This window comes from Buteo buteo, chromosome 8 (genome assembly GCF_964188355.1).
Source record: "Buteo buteo chromosome 8, bButBut1.hap1.1, whole genome shotgun sequence".
Lineage (NCBI taxonomy): Eukaryota > Metazoa > Chordata > Aves > Accipitriformes > Accipitridae > Buteo > Buteo buteo.
This window is the reverse complement of record NC_134178.1, coordinates 9,224,055-9,246,684: the sequence shown is the minus strand read 5'-3', so window position 1 is coordinate 9,246,684 and position 22,630 is coordinate 9,224,055. Positions and strand designations below refer to the sequence as shown.

The 22,630-nt window shown below is 40.1% G+C and overlaps 1 protein-coding gene across 3 annotated transcripts in view; it reads right to left on the bottom strand.

Moving 5' to 3' along the window:
* Positions 1–20,469, bottom strand: part of USP9X (ubiquitin specific peptidase 9 X-linked) — a 102,569-nt gene extending 82,100 nt beyond the window's left edge. For 2 of the 3 annotated variants that reach the window (XM_075033572.1, XM_075033574.1), the window contains exon 1: positions 20,288–20,434. The gene's annotated coding sequence lies outside the window, so the exon portion shown is untranslated. Of the gene's footprint in view, positions 1–20,287 lie in introns of all 3 variants that reach the window. The other variant, XM_075033573.1, reaches the window with a different exon arrangement.
* Between the last annotated feature and the right edge of the window lie 2,161 nt (positions 20,470–22,630).

Below are 22,630 nucleotides of genomic sequence, written 5' to 3'. Positions count from 1 at the left end.
TGAGAATATATGCCACAAAAACTACTCTGCAGTGTGTAACAATGTATAGGATATAGAACAGACCAGGATAATAGTCTACTCAACATGTAATAACAGAGCTTTCTGAAAATCATACAACTATGCTAAGAAAAAACAAAATTATTTTTTCTCCAGCATTATTTATGGAATGACATTCCTATCTTAACAGGATCTCACAGAAAATGTGCTTTTTCATCGTAAGTGCTGTACTGCAAAAAAGCTTAACTGCAGCAATACATATTTTAGGTTGAAAAGTATCAGATTTGTTTCATATAGGATTCTGGGAACTGCTTTCTTAAAATCCTAATAAATACTGACTCATCACAAGTGTTATGACATGATTCTAGTCTAAAAATTCTAGACTTAGGAATCTAACCTTCTACCCTATTCCTTTATTTCAATCAAAACGCCTTCTCATCTAGAAACACCTCCCCCAAAACTGTAACACTGACCTAATTCAGTAGTTACAATCTATACACACCCCTACACACTTATAACTTTCTTTTTCCTCCGTGCCTCATGTCTTTCAGGAAGGAGGAAATTATTTATATAATCAAATAGAAAAATTGTGGTCCCAGAAATTTGCTCATTAACACTGACATGCACTAAAATTGAAATGTACTCAATAATTAATGAAAAACTTGTCATGAAGCTACTATTCAGCAGAGCAAGAAGTGTCTAACTTTCAATGTTTAAAAAATACCTGATAAGCAGCCAGAGAAAAGGTTATTTCAAATAGTTTATATTACAATGAATATAGATTCCTTCTCCTAGTAAAGAAGTGAGTGTACACGGGACTTCGTCAGCTGCATCAGGCTCCAACACATGATTTCAAAGCAATAAGCTTCTAAGCGATACAGTAAAAGACAGATTTTGAGTAACTATAATTGTTATGAACCAAAACTATTCTCATTGAGAAATAGGTTACTTCAAGTAACCTTTTTCATTCCTCTTTCTACATCATACACCTGAAATGAAGACATTTGACAGCATAAGTTTCTGGAACTTTGGAACACCCATGCAAAGGTACACTTCTATTTGCCCACAATATCATGCGACAAAATAAAGAGGGATGTCCTGAAACATACTTCAGTTCTTCCAGGATTTTTTTTTTTTTTTACTTCAAAGTTTAGTGTTAAGACTAAGTGTAGCTAAGCTACATCTACTTCATGGTACGCAACTTCACTTTGTACAACATGCTCCTACACCTACCATTCACATGGATCTAAGCAAGCAGTAAAAGCACAGAAAGTCAACTTCCAAAAGAAAGGATCACCGCTTATTGTCAGGTCAAGGGCAAAGCAGAGGGACCACAACTCTCAACCCCATAAATATGTCTCAAAGGAGACATCTAAATGCATTCAGATCTTCAAGTACCAGCTACGCAGCATTCTATGCTGAAGAGACCGCAGAGGAATGCTGCAGAAAATGCTAGTTTTAAGCAATGATGTTTCCTCCTCGAGCAACAAATATGAATATTATCTGTATTACAGACTTACAGGTGTTACAGCCTGATCCTATTATCTTCCACCCATATTTTAGAGCACTGGGGAACTGATGCAGAGGTCTGGTTGAAAATTTAAAGTTCTGAGGAAATTCAAAGATTGAAGCCTTAATGTGAATGAGATTTGGGGAAAAGGAAGGTCAACAACCTCAAAGAAATGAAAATTCCGTATTTACACCCTGTGTTAAGAGAACTAAAATACTCATATATGTGGCATAATTCCAGAACAGGGATAGAGAATTCAGTATCTGTCCCATCACTTAAAAAAAACCCAAACAACCCCAAACCCCAAATGAAACAACTAGACATAGAAGGCTTAATGATACAAAGAGCAATTTTTTTTTTTTTAATACAGCAAAACCACATGGATTATTTAATCTTTTGAGGAAAAAAAAAAAAATCAAACAAGGAACCAACCTCAAAACTAAAATTACAAAAAAAAAATCAGATCTAAGAACTTCAGTACGTACATTTGTTTCAGACAGAGTCAGATTCAATCTCATGCTGCCAAGCAACACAATGGTATGCTTTTTTCCAGTTATGCTACGGTTTATTTATGCAGGAGGCTGCCCTTCTGCAACCCAAAATATGTGTTCTTGGCAATATAGCCAATTAGGAATGAGTTGATACTGCAGGTCCAACTGCAACCTCAGTCCTTTACAGGCCCCAGTAGAACACTATAAGCAAGGACAAATCACATTTTAATGTTTACACTTAAAAATGCTTTAGATTAAAAGGAATACATACATTTGCAGTTCATTATCATCTATGGAGCAATTATTATTAAAACATGTCTACTTAGCACTATTTCAAGAAAATAATATGTCTAAAGTTTGGACCAAAGACTGATTAAATGCTCTTGGTTCCTTCTTTCTGATTATTAAATCTGTAGTTTGGTCATGGCCATATCAAATACTTCAAGCTGTTCATCCAATTCTAAAATGTATGTAATGGTTACACCTCTCCAAGCTATACAGCAAAGTTCACTGTCCAGAACACTTTAAGAACCCTGTTTGATCCTTAAAGCATTAATGCAAATGCTAATAATTGTGAGGTGTTACACTACTAGGCCTTTTTTAAAAGATTTGATCTTCATTTTAAAAAAGGATAATTACTTTTAATGTTACTTCATATTCAACTTGCCTGCTCTGCCTTTTTGCTACAAAGTGTTATTACTGGATGCTCAAAAGTCAATGGGAAAAATCAAAATACATTCTCAGTATTAGGGGTAGCAAAAAATATAGGCTTAATTTCACTTAAGTAATGAAGGCTTTTCTCAGCAAGACATGAATTTTTACAGCAAAGCACTAGGGAATAGAGGAAATTTAAAAATTTCTGAGCATTGAAGTATCAGTGGCTTCCTACTAGTTGCTGAAGCACGCTATGAAAGGGAAATGAAAAGCTTTGGGAATGTACAGAACAGGATGTATTACAAAGTCTGAAAGAGACAGACCAGACACCTAAGTTTACATAGTAGTACTCATCTCCATGTTTTCTCTGCATGAGGATGCGCACTATATAGCCTACAACTCTTAACAATTAATATTCTTCATAAGAGCAGACTTGTAAACTATATGTCTGTACTAGCATTGAAATTCTTCTTTTTATTAGTTATAACAGTATCTAGTAGTGGTTTAGAAATCAACTGGACAGTGATAGCAACAGGCTCAGTTTCCTAGTGGAACGAGTCTTTAAAGCTGTTTCAGGAGAACATACAGGTTTGTATACTAACACAGGCAGAAAACAACACCTCGCTTCTCTTGCACTTGTAACAAAATTTAGTTTTGGATTAACATATTGCAATATACTAACAAAACAGAATGATGTATTCCAAAACAATTTTTTTTCTTCATGCAATTCATTTAATACATGGTCTCCAAATTTATTCTAATTGATTATCCTTAATTTTTAGCCAGTATGTATTTCCTAGTACACACATATGATTATCATTCATAATTAATACATTGAAAACATCCTAGCAACCACCATATAAACCATTAAATGTTAAACAACTCAGCCTCTTCTGCCATATTAATATTTCTGCTCTGAATCTAAACACAAAAGATGCATCAATGTCATAACAAAAAACTCAGTTTCCAATATTTATAATGTAATACATTACAACAACTTATGCTAAATATTTTAAAATCAGAAAACCCAGATAAGCTGCACTCAAAGAGTTTTATGATATGATCAAGAATCCAGAGAAATCTCTACAGATGTAACTTCTACTAGATCTTGAAAAACAGGATATAGTCCAAAATAGCACAGAAAGGAAGGGCGGGAGGAGCAGGACGAATGGAGAGAAGAAATCAAACTACCATCTCTGGACATAAACCCATTTAGTGAAACTCATAGCCACTAATGCAACTTCCTACAGTCTAATAAATAAGATCAATTTAATACTTTTCTTCATCATAAAAGTGAAAGATGTTAGAGACTATTTCAATTTCTGTACTGCATTTATAGATGCTTGTTTGACTAAATTTACAGTAAACAAAACAGGTTTTAAAAAAAAACAACAAACTCCGTTGATTGAAACCGGAATTATTAACATGATTTTAACAAACAGGGACAACATTCCTAGCCAAATGCTTCACGTATCAATTCTCAATCTCATACTATTCAATATTACCAATAACATAGAAAAAACTATAAAATTACTAATAAATTTTGCACATGGCACACAAACTAATGGAGTGATAAACAATGAGAACATGTCACAGAGTAATCTGGATCATCTGATGAGCTTGGCACAATAAAATGTGCATTAACATAGCCAACTGTCAGGTCATTCACCTAGAAAAAAGGACATACAGAAAACTTCATATATATTGGGAAACATGACTAGAAGCATGGTTATTCTAGAAAAGCAACTGCATGTGAACACCACAATTGCATGTTTGTAGCAAGAATAAATCTCAGGACTGTTGTCTTTTTAACAGAAGCATATAATGTTGGTTGCAGAACTGATAAGAAACACGTGAATTACAGCCTTTTACATCTAGGAAAAAAACTAAGTAGCAACAAAGATACCCTCCACACCAATTAGCTTCCCCAGCGAGATGAGAGTGCAACATGCTGAATCAAGTATCTGAACCATTACAAGACTGGCCACAGGATAGAACACCAGAGACCATCCACTTCCACAGCAGCCTAGTTGTTCTGGGGTTTCCGACTGCTATTTATCTTATTCCCTTGCAGTAAGAGAATAAAGGTGTCCTTTTAAGACTGCTATTACTACTCTCTTCAACTTTTGGGCCTACCAAAGGAGAAAAAGAACTGAGAAGCCAGCAGGCAAGTACTGTATTTGTAACTGACATTTTCTTTTCAAAAAGCAGTAATTGCCAATCAAGCACATAAACAAAATTAGAAAAAGCAGTGAAGACCTGCCTTTTCCCTACAACTTTTGAGAAGAGGTACACTATTTACTACACAAAATAGTATTTCTTTTTCAATTCTGAAGCCTGAAGTTATAAATATAGGAAGATATTATTTCATGCTAAGAGCTTTTAAGCTGTAGACTTTAAGAACAGAACCAATACATCTAAAATGTGTGTTTTGCAGATCTTTGGCTAGTCATGCAAGAAAACATTTCTTGGCTGTTTGAAATAGTACACAGAGCTAAGACGACCAGCTGATACCACTACCAACTATATATAGCTACACTTTCAATTAAAAATAATGTCTGTACACAGAAACCATCTTTAAACATAACTTTTAAAGCATAAATGAAAAAGAGTAATATATTCAGTAACACTGTTCTTCATATCAAGCGAGAAGGGAGGATGCTGAATGCATTCCCAGCACACTGGATGACAATGAAGTAGTATTTCCATCCATTGCAATTCTCCCACTGAAAGGGGTTAGGAATTTTATCTTCCAACATAGGAGGAACTAAGTACTGTGACATTATTATGGTTTTGTGTTGGAAATTAAAGCAGACAGCAGATATAAAATATAGATAAAATACAAAACTAAATGGGGAAGAGGATTTAGGTTTAATAAGCAACCAATGAAACAAAATCAGTAATAGTACGGTGTAAAAAAATTACTACCAGCTATGCAGATGAAAGAATATCAGTAAGTCTTCAGCATTAAAAAACAAAGCCAAAAAAGCACTTCAGCAAAAAACTCTTAAAATGAGTTCAATCATGCCAGAGAAAGAGCAGTAAACATCATTTTTTAACCAAAGAGCTCAGCAAGGAAGTCAATTCATACAACCCAAGAAGTGTACTAGCTTCTATGTGGTAACGTTAAAACAAACAAATCAAATCTGATTTTGTTAACATATAACCATTTACCTAACTCCGCTAATATAAGAAAATGGTCTATCACATTTATGTTTCTGTGTTGAGCAGTACCCATTTTTAAAGTACTAAAGCAAATTAAAACAAGGCCAAAAATTTGTTTGTAAAAAGCTGCCAGTCTCACTTTTGTTTTGATGATTATCATCAATATTACACTTTGCAGCAGCTTAAACCTACTTGATTTCGTGTTTGGACACTGCATCATTTCACAGCAAAGAATTTTTTTTTCCATTTTGTTCAGGTTTGTTATAAGAAGTCTGCAATATTCACATTCTGATTGACAAAAATAAACAAATGTTGTTGCATCTACACAAATGTTTTTCCTCCAAACTGCAAACTCCAGTTTCTTAACCAATTTAGAAGCTCCTTCAATTCTACCTTTAGGAACGGATATTCCTTTCTTCTTTCACGATCAAATCCTTGGACTTCTAACTTCATAAAAGCTTTGGGGTTTGTATCTGATATTGTGAGAGTGGCAGTGAAACCATTGATACATACCCAGAACTTTAGTTCTGCAACTTATGCAGGAAGCTTTTATTGTTATTTTAGGTTGCATTAGATTCTATAATTTATCTCTAAATTGGGTCCTAAGGTTAACTGGAGAAGAACATGAGTTTTGTAAATTCCAAGAAGTGTCCACAAAATATCTCACTTCTTTTGGAGAGTTGGACTCAAACTCTTAATAATTGTTAAGAACCTTTATCCTCTAGCTCTGCTGACCTTTGAAACTTCCTTGGAAGTTGTGTTCTTTTGCTGCAGGGCTCACAAAGAAATCTCAGAATTTTTTAGCACAATTTTGTAGGCAGGATTGATGAAGCTAAAAACTATGAAGTATCCGCCTCCTCCTTCAATAAATAGAATAGAATATTTAAGAACAGAATTATTTTTCACCTAGGAAGGACCTACAATGATCATCTAAGTCCAACTGCCTAAGGATTACAGATAACATTAACGGCAGACAAAAATCTAAAAGCTTAATGAAAAAGGTTTAAATCAAAACACTCCCTTTGATCTGCTATACTGGAGCAATTTAATACTATTCACAACTTCAATTCCTCCTCAGGAACAGAACGGAAAAGTAAGTAACACTTCAATGCTCCATCCTTAGAAGATCCCACTGAACCGTACAAATGTCCATATCATCATTTCTCATGTTCAGCGGCATCCCTAGCCTTGGTTCCCCCGAGATACATAAATACATCATGGCTTCTGTTATTTCTGATGAGGTTCATACATTCTACCAGGCTACCGGTAGGTGCTGAATGGCTTTTGCTACCTTCATTCTTTCTCAAATATTTGAAGGGAAGCATAACAGCATCTTCCAGGTTCACTCCACTTGTGGCTTTAAAACATGAAATTATTTATAGTACACTGCACTTAAGGCTTTGCAAAACTCGGCGCTATAAATATTTGAAATATTGTCTAAAGCCATTCAGCCAATGAATTATGGATATTACTACAATGTTATTTCTACATTTTACTTGCACGCTATTCTTTGTTAAATCATGCTTATACATCACACCTGACATATCACCGTAGTGTGCAGTACCCAATGCCACTACCAAAATTATACTATAAAGCTTCTGTTAGAAAAGTGAAGTTTAAAGTTAGCCTGCAAAAATCCGGCTAGCCCCTTCTGACTCCCTTCATGTTTTCTATGGAGAATTTAAGGGCTTCTCTAAACTGTGTTACACATTAAAGAAAATTATTATTTAATTAACTAATTATTATTAGTAGTAGTCTACACTTCTAATATCCTGTGGCATTATCAACACATTATAGAAATCTTCCCTCAAAGTATAAAATTAACACAACTTATTGCTTAGTTAACTGCAAATAATTAAAGCATGGTACAGCATCTAAACCACATATGAAGTTGAAAGCATTTTACTTTCTTGAATCATGACAAAATTAACTTTATGAAATACCTAGGTATTCTGAAATGTTTTAAATTCAAATAATCTAAGTATTCCCGTTACTGTACTAGCTTTAATTTCCCTTCTCATTTTTTTTAAGCTCTACTTTTCACGTAATGTTCAATCAAAAAGGTACAAACTAAGCACAGGAACTCAAACACTACCACCATCATCATCAAGCATAATTTTAAATGTCTCAAATACAGAAGAAAGTGATATCAGCATCAAAATTCATGTTTCAATAAGCTTCCTCATAACCTCTTAATAAACTTAGCCAAACTTCCAACTAGTTTTCAATGTACCAACTGCCTAACTCAGCCTGGCGATCTTTGTACAGTTCTATGCTAGCTAACTGCAAGTAAACATTTTGCCATTTCCTGTTGCCTTACAACCATTCCAGTCAGAAGATACTTGCTCTGAAAAATCAAGCTTGCACAAGCTCACTTGAGGTGTTATAAGCTGATAGCTAATTTTTTTAAGACTGTCTGCCTTAAATGTGCTCCATTCCAACTAAACTCATACAAGCCATCTGCCTAAGCAGACTCAATGTTCAAGAAATCACTGAAAACGATCTATCTGCTCCAAAGAACTTGTATAACAACTCCCCTTGAAAATCCTGGCCTCTCTGCAGGGAAATAAGAAGTGGCAACAGGAACAGCAGTTTTGTCTTCTGTCTTAATGCTCCTTCTTCCAACACGACGAAGGCTGTAGTTTGATATAAATGCAAAAAGGTAAACAGCAGAGGAAGTTGGATAGAAATAAGTAAGGAAGCCCCTGGAAAGTATATTAAGAACAAAGCAGGGTTGGAAACAGGAGAATTATTTCTGCTATATCCACTTCTCCAGAGAACCAAAAGTGACTCCACTGTCCCAGAAACTTAATATTCCTGTATGTATAAAACCTATCAAAAAGCATGTCATAACCTTCTTTATTGAGAAATGGAGGAGACAATGATCAATTACTACCACACCCTAAGGACTGAGTATGGGTTTAAAAACTCTTTTGCAGTTCTGTCTGAAAACCAGGAAGTCATTCAAAAAAACCAACCCACCACACAAAAAAAACCAATCCAAAACACACATTACTACTAATCTCCCTGCAGTGAAAATGGTTAACTGCTGAATCCCATAAACCCCCTTGTTAGAGAGCACCTCTCATCGGTACACAAAATAGACTATAAAGATACCAGTTTTCATCTGAATCCACCAACAGGCCAAGAGAGACAAGAGGGATGTTGTAACTGTTCTTTTTAAGGACAGTGCTTAAACTAGCACAAAGTGACAGCAACGGAATTCTCATAAGGTTGTTTCGCCACCACAATGTGTACGTGGATCTTTTCTGCTTCCATTGTTGGAATCTCAGTGAGACACAGCAATCTTATTCCCCAGTGAGAGTATTATATCCTGGTAAATTTTAGAACAGAAGTTTCATTGTATTTCTGCATGTGGACAAGCCTTAGCTGAAGCTATAGCTTCACAGTCTGTTTGAAACCAGGTAAGTCTCCACTGTCAGAAGAGAAGGAGGGTGATCTTGCTTGCTTTCATCCCAACCACCCTCTCACCACCAGTACTAGCCCTTGCGTCACCACGTAGTCAGCCAGATCAAGAAGCCAATCTGGCTGAAAGGTAACTGGGGGAAAGGAATGAAAATAATTTTCGATTTCAGCTGCATCACATGCCATATGAACACTAACAATGGCACAAGAAACAGGAAGAGTACATAACCATGGATAGAACCAACTCTTTCAGCATCAGGGCAAATCTATTATGAAATACACCCTGAAAAAGGAGGAAAAAGGAAGGAAACAGAATATGGATAATTATAGTTAGCACATATTTAGCTATGATAGCAGCCAAGGTTCACATACATTAGAGCCAAGATGAGTCTTGACAACGCAAAAGTGTCATAAAGACCAAAATTCTTCTCAAGCATAATAGATATCACAGGAAAATGCACACAGAGAAAGCCTCTTAGTCTATGCTAAATGCCAGGAATGTCAGTTCACGAACAGCACAAGTTCAGTCATGAAAGAAAGAGTAAGTAGCCGGAGCTAATAAGGCTAAGTGTGAGAAGTCTAAGCAGGTGAAGGCAAAAAACTATCTTTGCCCTGGAAATTATGATAAAGCCAGTGGAATACTTCACAGATCACAGTAAGTCAGGAAAAATAATTTAGCAGTAACACTTTGAACAATCTGACCACAAGCACATAAATCAGTGACAAAGCTACAGCAGGTAATGCAGATGATGTAGAACACAGAAGGTGGCAAAAATTTTACTCCTGCTGACAAAAAAAAAGAAAGGCCAGAGTTATGAAACTGTAAACAAGACTGCATGATTCAAATTATTATCTGGAAATTCAGGTCAAAAAACTGAAATTAGAGAAGACAGAGTATGAGTAGGGAGTACAACAGCTGTATCCACTGTGACAGGTAATGTCTTGCTACTTTTTAGCAAAAGACATTTTCCTATAACAAAATTTTGTGTCTGTGTGTGAGACACAGGCAGACAGAACATGCTCTCTAAAATCGTCAAAGGCTCAATTTGTCATTTTTCTCCTACATAATTTGGGATTTTCAGAGTGATCTGGTTTCCAATGTAATTTCATTTCCATCAAACTAAGTCCCCTGGGTAAACAGTAATCAACTGAGGCACCAGGAAGAAAAATTGTCCATACCTTATTTGTTGCAGAAGTTAAATGATGTTTTACAAGAAAATAAATAGAACAGCACAAGTCAAAGGGAAATCTCTGGGTTATAAAGCAGCTATATAGAACCCCGAGAAGTTAATTCTGTCTGTATCTTGTTCATATACGTTGCTGGAGAAATCACAGATTTTTCAGATTAACCTCTTCATCTTCCTCTCATTTTTCTGGGCATTGAGATAAAGGCAAAACTGAGGAAGAGCGAGGGAGCACAACAGCAACTTAAGCCAGCATAAGCTGTGTCTAACACCTGAACATCTAGAAAAAAAAAAAATCTGTTGAAAAGTTATGACAGGAGGTACTTTTGAAGTTTACAGCCTCTGTGCCTCAATTCTTCATCAATAAAACAAAAGACAACACAAGCCTTTTTATGTACAGACTGATGTGAGAAATAATACATTAATGTTTGGGAAATGTACAGGCTGAGTGTAAAAAACACCTATCAAGTTTATTAACAGAGTAATAATTCTACTTCGTATTGGATTTAGACTGATGTAACACATGAATTTACAGAATGAATTCCAAAGATGAAACACTGAATGACAATCCAATTCAATCCACCTTCCAGACTGAGTGAGTCAAGGATCCAATGGGAGGAAGAGTTCATAATGAGGGGGGGGGGCCACCGGTTTAACAACAAGTTTCATTCTCGTATTTCCCCATTTTCCACTTTTATGTAAGCTTAGAGGAATCTTCTTAAATTACCCATGGCTCAAGTGAAAATATCCCCCTTAAATGGTAATATGCTTAAATAGATCACGACTTGTGCATTTTTTCCAAGGCTCTTTGCATCATTTGTTTTTCCACCACACACACAATTTTTAAGTAACTTCACTGAGCCATCTAATAATTCAACTGAAAAAAGAATATTGGAAGCATTTTAAAAATCAAGCTTTTAGTTCTGCTGAGAAATCCACTCTGAAATACTACAAACCCCAAGTCCTGACGAAATAATACATACTATAGCTGGGGAAAAAGTAATACTCCTATCCAAATTCAATTTATGTTTTAACTTGGGGCGGGGGGAGAGAGAAATCAAATTTTTCACTTACGTTTATCAAGCATCTGAGGAAAAATAAGGCACCTCAAACATCAACCTCATATTTACAAATTCAGCAAAGGAAAGAAAAAAGACAACTGACTATTAGCACCCTGTGACAAGTTGTTATCTGTAAAGATGACACTTTCTTCCCAGCAAGAAAGCCTCTTCAAAGTATACACCTAACCACACCAATTTTGGTGAAACACAACATTAGTTACTCAGAAGCATTAGCTACCCAGAAGTATGAGAAAAAAAAAAAAAAAAGAAAAAAGTCCAAAGGAAGATATTCACTAAAACAATTGGGCACTCTGAATTCATAAGTAACATTTTCAAGGAAAAATGGCATAAGAAAACACAGAATGAATTAAACAGAAGATATTCAGGAACGGAAAAAAAAAAAAAAGGTAAATGCATAGATGCCTGGCTTTATCAGATCAATGAAGTATCACCACAGTGTTTCTTTAAAGCAGACTAACACCACCAGTCCAAGCAGGCAAGTAAGAGCAAACTACAAAAAATTAAACAAAAAAAACCCTTATTTCTTACTAAGAGAAAACATCTTAAAAATCATGAGAAAGTATCTTAAGAGAAAACAAACATTTCCAGAGCTTGTGAAAGAAGCGAAGTTTTTTATACCTACTGTACCAGTCTACAGAAATGTACCCCAAGAATAATGTCTTCATAATTCCTATAGGTGCAAAAAACATTGCAGCTGAACTGTTTAAACGTCAACATGGTTGTTAAGGCCTCCCCCCCATTTCTGGCACAAAAGTTCTGCAAAAAGAACTTAAATTCGTCAAATACACTAGAGAAACTGACTATGTTAAAGAGGTATGGAATAAAGAATTCTAGTGGACAACTGCCATTCAGAAGTTAAATGACACAGAATTATAAACTCACATTTAAAGCAAAATTTTGCTGTTAGAATAATTGAAAGTAGAACTAAAAGGTTGGTCTTCATTGTATAAGTATGAACTACTACTATTTATTGTATTTTCAGACCCATGAAGAACCACAGTGGCTCATCAACACTGAAAACCTCTCAAACCGTATTTTAGATGTAGTATAGCATAAGCACATACTTATAAGTGTGAAATGGCTCTCACAGGAGAGATTTTGATTCTCTGCTCCCAACTGTTAGTTACTTGCTGCTGGTCTAGATAATGGATACAACATCCACAACACCTCGATCTTCCTGTGTGATACTCGCACCAAAGTAAATACAAAGCACATAAACAAACAGCACATCAAGTATCAAGTACACTTTCAATTTTAGAAAAAGATGATCTTCTGAGGTACCAACTAAGGTTCAATCAACACAGTGCATTTGAATCACCAAATCAAACTCTCATTTTGGCTACTACTTGCCAACAACAAAACTAAACTATTTGTCATTCACTATCCTCATCCAGCTGCCTCCAGGCACCATATCCAGAATTGCTACTGGTTCTAAATATTCATTCCATTATCAGGAAAGTGATAGGAAGAAAAAGGAAAATGCATGACAGGATGCATTATCAAACCCTCCTTCATCTGGTCAAAAAATCTCAGGATGGTGCAGGTAAGTGAAAAATTTCAGTCATATACCTGCTAACCAGAGGCTGATACTGATCATATGGGGTTTTTTTCCATGACTGGACACATCAGCTTACAGCAAGGTTTCACTACCACTATGCTAACCTTGCTGCAGCCATTGCCACTGATGAAAATGAAGCTTTTCATTTTGCTTCAAAGCTTTTCATTTTATGAAAAAAAATTCTCTTTTCCCAATCCTTAAGCATGGAAGGAAAGGGAAAGGAATTAATAGCTTCTCAAACGCCATAAGGGGAATTCATGTTTCAAGTTACATCTTCACTAGACACATTACAAACTGTCAACCACAGCAATCTGGCTAAACTGCTAGAAGAATAAGAACAGTAAGAATTTTCAGGCTATCTGGAGGTTATCTTCCTGTCTAATTACCAGACCTATCACAAAGAAACTCTGACACAGCAAGAGAGCTATAAAGCACTTAAGAAATCTGACATTACTACCTCACCGACTATCTTACTAAGGAAGATAGTAAGTATATCATCTTAAAAAAATGTCTCATTGCACGCATGTGTGCACGCACATGTGCACGTATACACACACACACACACAATTATAAGCAGTCAGGAAAAGCACCTGGGATTTTAAGGTCCCACTGCGATTAATAAAGCACTGTCTGAAATACGAGGTCAAGACACATGGAGGGCTGTGAAAAACTGGAGCCTGAAACTGTAGAACAAGTCACTGGATTTTTCACCTTCAAGCTCCAGAGAATTTATGTCACAACTTAAAAAAAATAAAATAAAATAAAATAAAAATCAATCCTCACATCTAAAGGATTCGGGAAAATGCATTAAAAGGAAACCATCAGAAATCACCGAACAATTAATATTTTATTTCTAAATTAGAAATATACAAAGTCTAATATAAAATATAATTTAAACTACAGTTTAAGCTTTTAGCTTATCAAAATTTTGGTCTTTCACCAACCTATTCACCTAAAAATTAAGCTAAGCAGATCCACCTTTCTTATTTAACTTTCAAATTCATAGACTTGTTCCGTTGAAACTTATTCAAAACCACACTGAAGTACTTCATTGCTAAGACAGCAGAAAAATTAAAACACCAAAGGATGCAAGGCTCATTTACTGATACACCAGTATATTTTGACAAAGATGTTCATTCTCATCTCGTACTAGGAAAATGTCCTGAGACACCTGTACCACAACAAAAAGTAAGAGACTTTTCTTCCCCTCACTGTCAATTTTCACTTCTGGACAAGAAAACTGAAGTTCCACCCACAGTCAATACAGGCCTGTCACCACTATCCCACACCACAGTGTTAGCAAGGACACTCTCCTCCAACCAAAAAAGCCTGTCTGGTAACAGAGAGATCCTACCTGGCACACATCACTACTGTTTTTTCTTTACTGGACACATTTCTAAACAATCTCCTTTTTCTTCTTTCACCATTTCAGAGCACTGTAGCTAAGACCACCCTAACACAAAACAATACCTTTTCCTCTTCCCACACCTAGTCCCGCTGAAGCTAGAGAAAAGGTTAAGCAGCAATTAGGTTACTTAAGGATTGAAGCCTACGGAATTTAAAACATATATTTTTGTGCCATTCCATGTTGCCATTCAGCTGTTACAAAAAAGTGTTATTTGTCTTAAACAAAGGCTCTTCTAGGGACTATTTTCCATTACTTTAGTTTTGCATATTTTACATGAAAGCTTAATGAAAAATTAGCCCTGAAACTCCCTGCATGTACTTTTCATTATTTTGAAGCACTCACTTGAACAACACTTCGGTTAAAAAAATACTATGGCAGCCTTTTACATTTTATAGCAGAGAGGAGAAGAGAACATGAGCAAATGTTAAGGAGTCACATGTTTGTGTCTTGCCTTCAACATATTCTTGAATCTCAGCTTAAAAAAAAAAAATTGCAGAAAAGGTTTCTTCTGTCAGAGTTCTCCATTCACAGATGTACATCTTTAAGGAATGATGCAATGTGGAATTCCCCTCTTATGAGTGAATTCATGGCTAAACACTAACTACCAAACAGTATGATTTGCTAAGACGTCCATGCAAAGATCTGTGTGAAAAAAAAATCACATTTTTCTGTTGGCAGTTACATGTGTAAGGAAAACTAAATCACGAAACAAGGTTACATACTGTTTTTGTAAGCACATCAAGGATGCTACAAATAAAAGTTTCCCACGCTAACGTTCCTGATAGCTATGCATTACTTCTAAAGCAGCATTCATTTTAACTTCATGAAAAAAGTTGAAAATATTAGCAAAACATGACTAGATTTTAAATCTACATCCAGTGGATCTCTTTTGGAGGTGTATTAACACAAAGAAATTAACCAAAAGCAAGTAATCATTCTCAGCTAATACTAACCAATCCTTTAAGAAAACCATACATCCCTAATGCAAGCAAGGAGAAAGCAAGCCTGTGAACATATATGTATCCAAACAGGTTTTATTCTCAGCATTTTAATTTTTATTTGAAAACACATCAACAGCTGGCAACCAAAAAGCTTTGCTATCAAGCTAATTGAATTCAACTCTCAAAATGAGTAACTAATGGCTTCTTACAAAATGAAGCAAGTATCAGAAAATTCACAACAAAAAATACAAAAGGAACTGGCCGTGCTGTTAAGCTTCCTCAAGGAAAAAAAGAAGCCAAAAGATTTTACACTTAGTCACAACTGGCTACTTATGTACTTTGCTCCTCTCCTCTATTGTGGGGAAAGTTAACAACAGCTCTCCTGTAACCTTACCAACACACAATATTTTAAATTATTTTACTAAACCAGATCTATAGAAAGTTCTCAACGCACCAGTGGGCTCAAGTGGACACTGTAATGTCTCAAAAATGCAATAGCTGACATTTTGATGGTGCAAAGTCATGACAGGACAGCTTTCTGCCACTATCTATTCAAGACTCTAAACAAGAAGATCTAAGTCAAAACATGGTTCTGTCATGAAGTGCAGAGGGAACCTCTGTCAACCATATTCTCAAGTCACGCTACAGCCTTAAGCGTAACAGAGACAGCCAATACAACATAACTGTTTTAAAGATTACGAAACTGTAACTCATTATAACAGAGAACTTTAAGATGTTCCTACATTAATAAGAGAACAAAACCTAGATTTAATATATGAAAAATGTCACTGCATTTTTCTAACCCGTGAATCCAAAGTAGCTCAAACTTCCCAGGTAGAAAAATTCAAATCTCACTGCATGCAACCATATGCTTATGAAAGACCTCCTTTCCATCCCTTGCCTCGGCTATGGAAAGACTGTTTCTTTTAACTACCATTCTGCAATACAAAGGTTTACCAAACTGCTCTTCCTAAACATAACTAACTGCTTGGCAAGACAGCTAAGCAATTGACTTTCATCACTACTGGATATTGCAGAATAAGAACCTCTTAAGAAAAATGGAACAAAATAAAGATTGTGGTGAATGTTCTAAACTGATAGTAAAGGGCAGGTATAGCAGTATAGCTTAATTTTTAATTCTTTTTTAATTAGGTTTGTGTCAGGGTGACAGTATGCATAACAAAGCTCAGTTATGTTAAAGAAAAAAAAAGTTGTGTAGTTATACACCACAAACATCATGTATGATATAAGACAAGTCTACAGCAACAGTACACAGCACTGTTAGCTTTGCAAAAGGCAAGGTACTACAACAAAAGACAGACATTAACAAGCTGTGTTCCCAAAACATACCCTCAAGTACAGCTTTAAATTTTGAACCCTGATTTTAAACAAGGGTGATATGGATAATAGAACCAGATGCAGCTACACAGAGTTTAAAGGAGACAGATCCATGTTATAAGAAAAACTTAAGATACCTGAACAAGAGAAACCATGTCCATATGTTCAGATTAATACTAATGCAAACATTCAGGAAACAATTTTCTAAAGGCCACAAAAAAGCCTTCACATGTACAGCTTTTCAAGTAAACAGTAAACCCAGCAAAGTTTCTTAAATCTTCAGACAACCACTTCACACTGGTCTCTGCAAGTGCTGGATAGCAAGACTACTGGTTTGATTAAACAGTGTTTGTGATTAAAAGGAAAAAAAGTAAGTCTAATAGTTTCTGGGGTTTTGCAGGGTTTGGCTTGTTTTTAAAAAAAATAAATAAATCATGCTTTAAGTGAAAAACTGTTAAGACACACCGCCTTTGATTCCTTTACTTCACAAATGAGGCCATCCTGCTCAGGATGTTTTCAAAATATACCTACAGTTTTTAGATCTGTTAGGATATATAAAACGGGGGGGGGGAGATAAAAAATTATAGATATACATATACACACACACTCTCAAGAGTACTGCCTAACACAAAAGAGTTTGCCATTCAAATACCTGAAATAAGTTCGTAACTTACTTCTAAACCAGAGCAGGAAGGACAGAAATATTTCCCATGGAACTTCATATATTTTCAATACACACCTGACAGAAACATAACTTTAAAGCCATTTAATAGTAATTTGTTCAAACTGATAAATAACTGAATTCCTATCCACTTTAACGCAGAGTTGTATTCATATTGGAACTAACTGCAATTTTAAATGTAAGATGTCTTGGAACAAAGCTATTACAGATACTTTTACTTTCTTAAAAATCTATCTTATTTTATTGAATAGACACTAATCCACTATTTTTGTTTATCCCGAGTCTCACTTGTAAGAATTCCAGAACATTAATAAAATGCATAAACCTAAAAGTGTGCATTTAGAACAGAGAGTAGTTGCACTGGTCTATTTCTGAGTACAAATGCACCACAATGTGGGAAGTAAAATGTTTATGTAAGGGTGACAGTGTTCCACAGATACAGAAAGAGTAAACTGTTTTGCTACCGCTATCCTTATTGATTATCACCTCCAGATGTAGTCTTTCTGTCAATTCAATGGGCAGAAGTATCACAAGGGCAAATTCTGCAAGACATGAAATAGCAGCCTGGAAAGATTAAGACAGAGGCTACCCAAAAGAAATACCATTAAGAAAACCTACATGAAAGAAAAGTACAAAAGGTATTGGAGAGAGAGGAGAAAGTTACTATGATACAATCTTACATTTATTTTTAGCTACATTCCCCCTTGCCCCCCCAAACACAACATGCTGATACTTGACTTTCTTCCACTGCAGTTTTATGATTATGTTTTCCATTCAAAGTTATCATTACGCATTACCGTTGTCCAGGGTATTGCAACAGAATAATTGATACATGTATTTTATATGCTTCCCCAAAATTATTGATATTAGCTACTGTACTTTGTTGGTTCAAAGAATAAACATTACTTCAACTCAAAGAATCAAAAGCATTATTTAAAAAAAACACACAAAAAAACCCCAAGCAAACAAACAAAACCACCTCCAACACCCTCATGTATGACTTAGGTTTTGCTGAAATAAACATGTTACTTGATCAGGAATATTTATGGTGGGGACTTCTGCCAATTTCTCAAAGTAAAACCTTAAAATATCAAGAATAAAGTTAGCTGCCTAGAGATTTCAGTCGCCCCTAAATCTTTCTTACTAGAGACACCATTTCTATTCCATAATCAATAAAGGTCAAACCTCCAAACACCCATCAATAGTCCCTTCCTAAACATAACAATTTTAATATCCATTCGTCAGGCATTTGAGAAGCCTGCTGAAAAACACAGGTTACGTAGTCTGTCTGTCATAACAAGTGTTGCCACTAGTACACTTAACACGGCATATTAATAACTAAATTCAACAACTTTTTAAAAATACAGCTCCCAGTTCTGCAACTAGGTCAGCAAAAGTGGGCCTTGTGCTAGCTTTGAGCCTGTGACTTCAGAGGGTCTTTGGGCCAATACAAACGTCCAGTGATAGGAATACAACTGCAGAACTGTGAATGTAAATCAAGTTGTACAGACAACATGAAGACAGCTGAGACACACAAAGTATGTCTACAGTGAGCCTGGGAGTCCTTTGAGCATTTAATTAGAACGATTCTTTTCTGAAATAATTTTTTTTTTCCTGTACGGTTGTGTGTTATTGTACATCTTCAAAATACTTAACTGGGCTTCTGATGGAGCCACCTGAAAATGAAATACAGCACCTTAAAAACCACCTCAACATTTTTGGATGCTTCTATGAGAACAAAATCACTTGAGAACAAAATAAATAATTTTCAAAGGCTGTTCTCTCTGTATACAAACAACACCGCACAAAGTGGGAGAGCACACGTTAGCAGAGGAATTACCAACACACCAAAAACCCCCAACAACCCATCCAACTGGTGAAATCCTCCGTTTTCTTGAGGACAATAACAGAAAATAACCGTGGCCAAACTGCACGCAACTACCCCTGCCGCACACCTCGGACAAGGGGAGAGGGTTATACTGCCTAAAATAAATCTCAACGGACAAGCCCTAAGACATAACTTCGAGAAGAAGCGGCAGGGTGAACTAGAAGATGCGAAAAGCCACAAACGGGGGGGGGGGGGGGGGGGGGGTTGTGCATCGAAATAGGGTTGCTGGAAGCCGAGGCTAGAGGAGTGGCCTACGTGTTAATAATGTTTACAGCGGGCGTGAACGAGCTGGTGCTGGTGGTTTTCATTGAGACTGTAGGAAAAGCGCCTCGGCAGGGCCTTATTTCCAGGCGTCGCCCGGGCCTACACGGCTCCAATCACTCCACCTCAGTAATGGCGTTCGGTGCGAAGGGAAGCGAGAACCAAGGGAGGCAAAGCTGGGTGCAGCGCTGCGGGGAGCCACCGGGCCCTCCTCGCCCGGCGGCACCGGCAGGGGAGGACACGGGGACGGCGGGAGGGGCCGCCCGGCGGCCGGCAGAGCCCCCCGAGGGGCGCGGAGCACTTCCACCCCCCGGCAGCCGGGGAGAGGATGAGGAGCCGTCAGCCATTTTCCCTTGCCCTCCAAAACACCAGCGATGCAGGGCCACACGCCGGGGGCTGCGAGGGAGGCGCTGCCGCCACCCGCCGCTCGTTATCCCCACACACCCCCCTCACCACCACCAACCACCACCCCCGCCCCGCGGGGCCCGGCTCGCCCCCTCCTCCCCGCCGCACCCCGCCGTCCCGCACCCCGACCCGGGGAGCCCCATCCCCCGGGGAGCGCCTCCCTCCGCTCCGCTCCGCACGACGGCGGCCGGCTGCAGCACAAACAGCTGCCCCCGAGCAGCCGGCTTCGCCTCGCCGCGTACCCGGCCCCGGCCTCGGCTCCCCGGCCCCGCCCGGGCACAGCGCTCCTCCACTCACCCCCGCACGGCTTCTCCTTGTCCCGCGGCTGCTGCTGCGACGGCCCGGTGCCCTCCTGGGTGCTGCCGAAGGAGCGCGGCCGGGGACCGCCTCATCCCAGGTAGCCAGCAGGGCAGAGTCTCATGCCAGGCCCCGCGATCCCGGGCGTGCGGCCGGCTGACTGAGGGGGCGGCTCCGCTTCCCCGGTCCCGTCTCCCTCCCCCCCCACACACACACCCCCCCCCAACCCACCCCCCCCACCCTCCTTCGCCGGGCGGGCGCCGTGTACTGCGACGGAAAGAGGGAGGGCGAAGCTGCCGCCGCTGCCCGCGCTTACAGATCCCGGCCCAGGCCGCTCCGCTCTCTCCGGCGCCGGCGGCACCGCCGGGGCGTTTTTCCTGCGTCACCAGCTCCTGCCCGGCGGCCCTGGGCTTACGGCTCCGGCTTGGGGCTTGGCCGGGGCCTGCGCGCTCCGCTCCGCCCCGTCCGGGGACCGGGCGCACGCGGGGGAGGGGGGGGGGGGTGCACAACGCAACCCCGCGGCCTCTGGCGGGGGCCCGGGGCTCGGCTGGGCGGCTGCGGGCGGGGGGCAGGCGGGCAGGAAGGAAGGTGGCAGCGGAGGGGCCGGCCCGGGCGGCTGGAGCGCTCTGCTGTGCTGACGGGCTCCGTGCGTGCGGGGGGGGGGGGGAGGGGAGGGCGGGGGAGGGGGGAGGGAGCGAGGCGAGGCGAGGCGAGACGCGGCGGCGGCTCCTCGCGCTCCCGGCGGCGGCAGCGCACCTCCGTCTGGCGGGGCCTTGGGCAAGATGGCGGCGCCGGCAGAGCCTTCTTCGCCCGGACCGCGCCGCAGGCCCCGACCTAACGCGGCGGCGGCGGCCACCCGAACGGCGTGACGCGCTCCCCGCCCCCGCTGATCGTCCCCGTTTCCCCCCCCCCCCCTCCCCGGGCTGTCACTCACGCCGCAGCGGCGAGGCCCAGGCCGCGGCCTGCCTGCCCCCACCCCTATGTGTGCGGCGAGGGAGGGAGCGCGCGCGAGGGAGGCGGGGGGGGGGGGGGGAACGAGGCGGAGGCGCGCGCGCGCGCGCGCGCGGGGCCGTTTCACGTCGGTTGGGCTCGAGCGGGTTCCATTGTGACCCGCCGGGCGAACCGCGCGGAGGGCCCGGATAATGACGTCAGCGCGGCCGCCGCGCTGGGCCCCGTCGGCGCCGCGCGCGTCCCCTCGGGCCTGGCGGCGGCGGCGGTCGGTGCCGGTCGGTGCCGCCTCGCCCTCGGGTCGCCGTGCGGGAGGACGGGCGGACAAAGCCGGGGCGGAGGCGGCCTGGTTTGCCCGCTCGCCGCCCGGGGCTAGGAGAAGCCTGGGCGGGCAGGCGGGGGCGGGGTTGTCCGGTGGGTGTGCGGCGGCTGCGGTTTTTCGCACCGGGCAGGGCCTTTGGTCGGAGCTCGACCCCCCCTGTAGGCCTCGGGCCCGCTGTGTGAGAACGGGCTGTGGGCAGGGCCTCGGGGCTGACATGGTCGGACGCGGGAGTGACTTCATTCCTCAGCGAAACGCCGCCTCCCTCAGAACAGACACCTGGTTAGGGGACACCGCCGGTTTAAAAAAGCCGAGTGGATCTTTTGTTGCCGTTGTTTCCTCCTCTGAGCCGTTGGCGTTTATGTGCACGACTAGAGTATGAAGTCAGTAGAACCCCGGTCTGTGTAGATGCTTTATACGGCAATGGGGGAGACCGTAAACCTGAATTTAAAACCTGGGGGGAAATGGGAAAGCACGCCTTGTGGAAGGACAGAAGTTTGGCAGACCTGGGGAACTTGGTCTCGGGAGACTACCTGAAACGGTGCTTAATGTCTTTTGTTTGTCCGTATTCCAAGGTCAAAGTCCCATTTTAACGACATCATTCAAGAATTTCAGAGCAGGAAGTGAAAAATACAGTATCCAGCTGAAAACACGGGAAGAATTTAGGTTGCATGGTTTGGAATTTGCTCAAGAGGCTAGGGCTAACAGCCTTAACTCTTGTGCAAAATGTTTATTTTGTGGACCACGCGGTGACAAAGACTAAAATACCGGTTGCTCATTGCAGGAGCTGTGGGTGGGTGTTTTTCCGTAAAAAGCTAGAGCACAAACCAAGCGGTGGTACCTACTGTTACTTCCTATTTTAACAAAGTTAGAGTTAGTCCTTTTTTTGCTAATCACTAGGTTGTATTATTTGGGAAGGAAATCTGAAGTACGTCTCTGCATTAACCACTCAGTAAACAAAACGAAGGATGCAGCTGCTTCATGGCCATACAAATGCAGCAGTTTGTTTACTGGAAGAATAGTTTTACATGCATTTTCTTCACCAACAATAAAAACAAGCCATAATCATGGTGAAA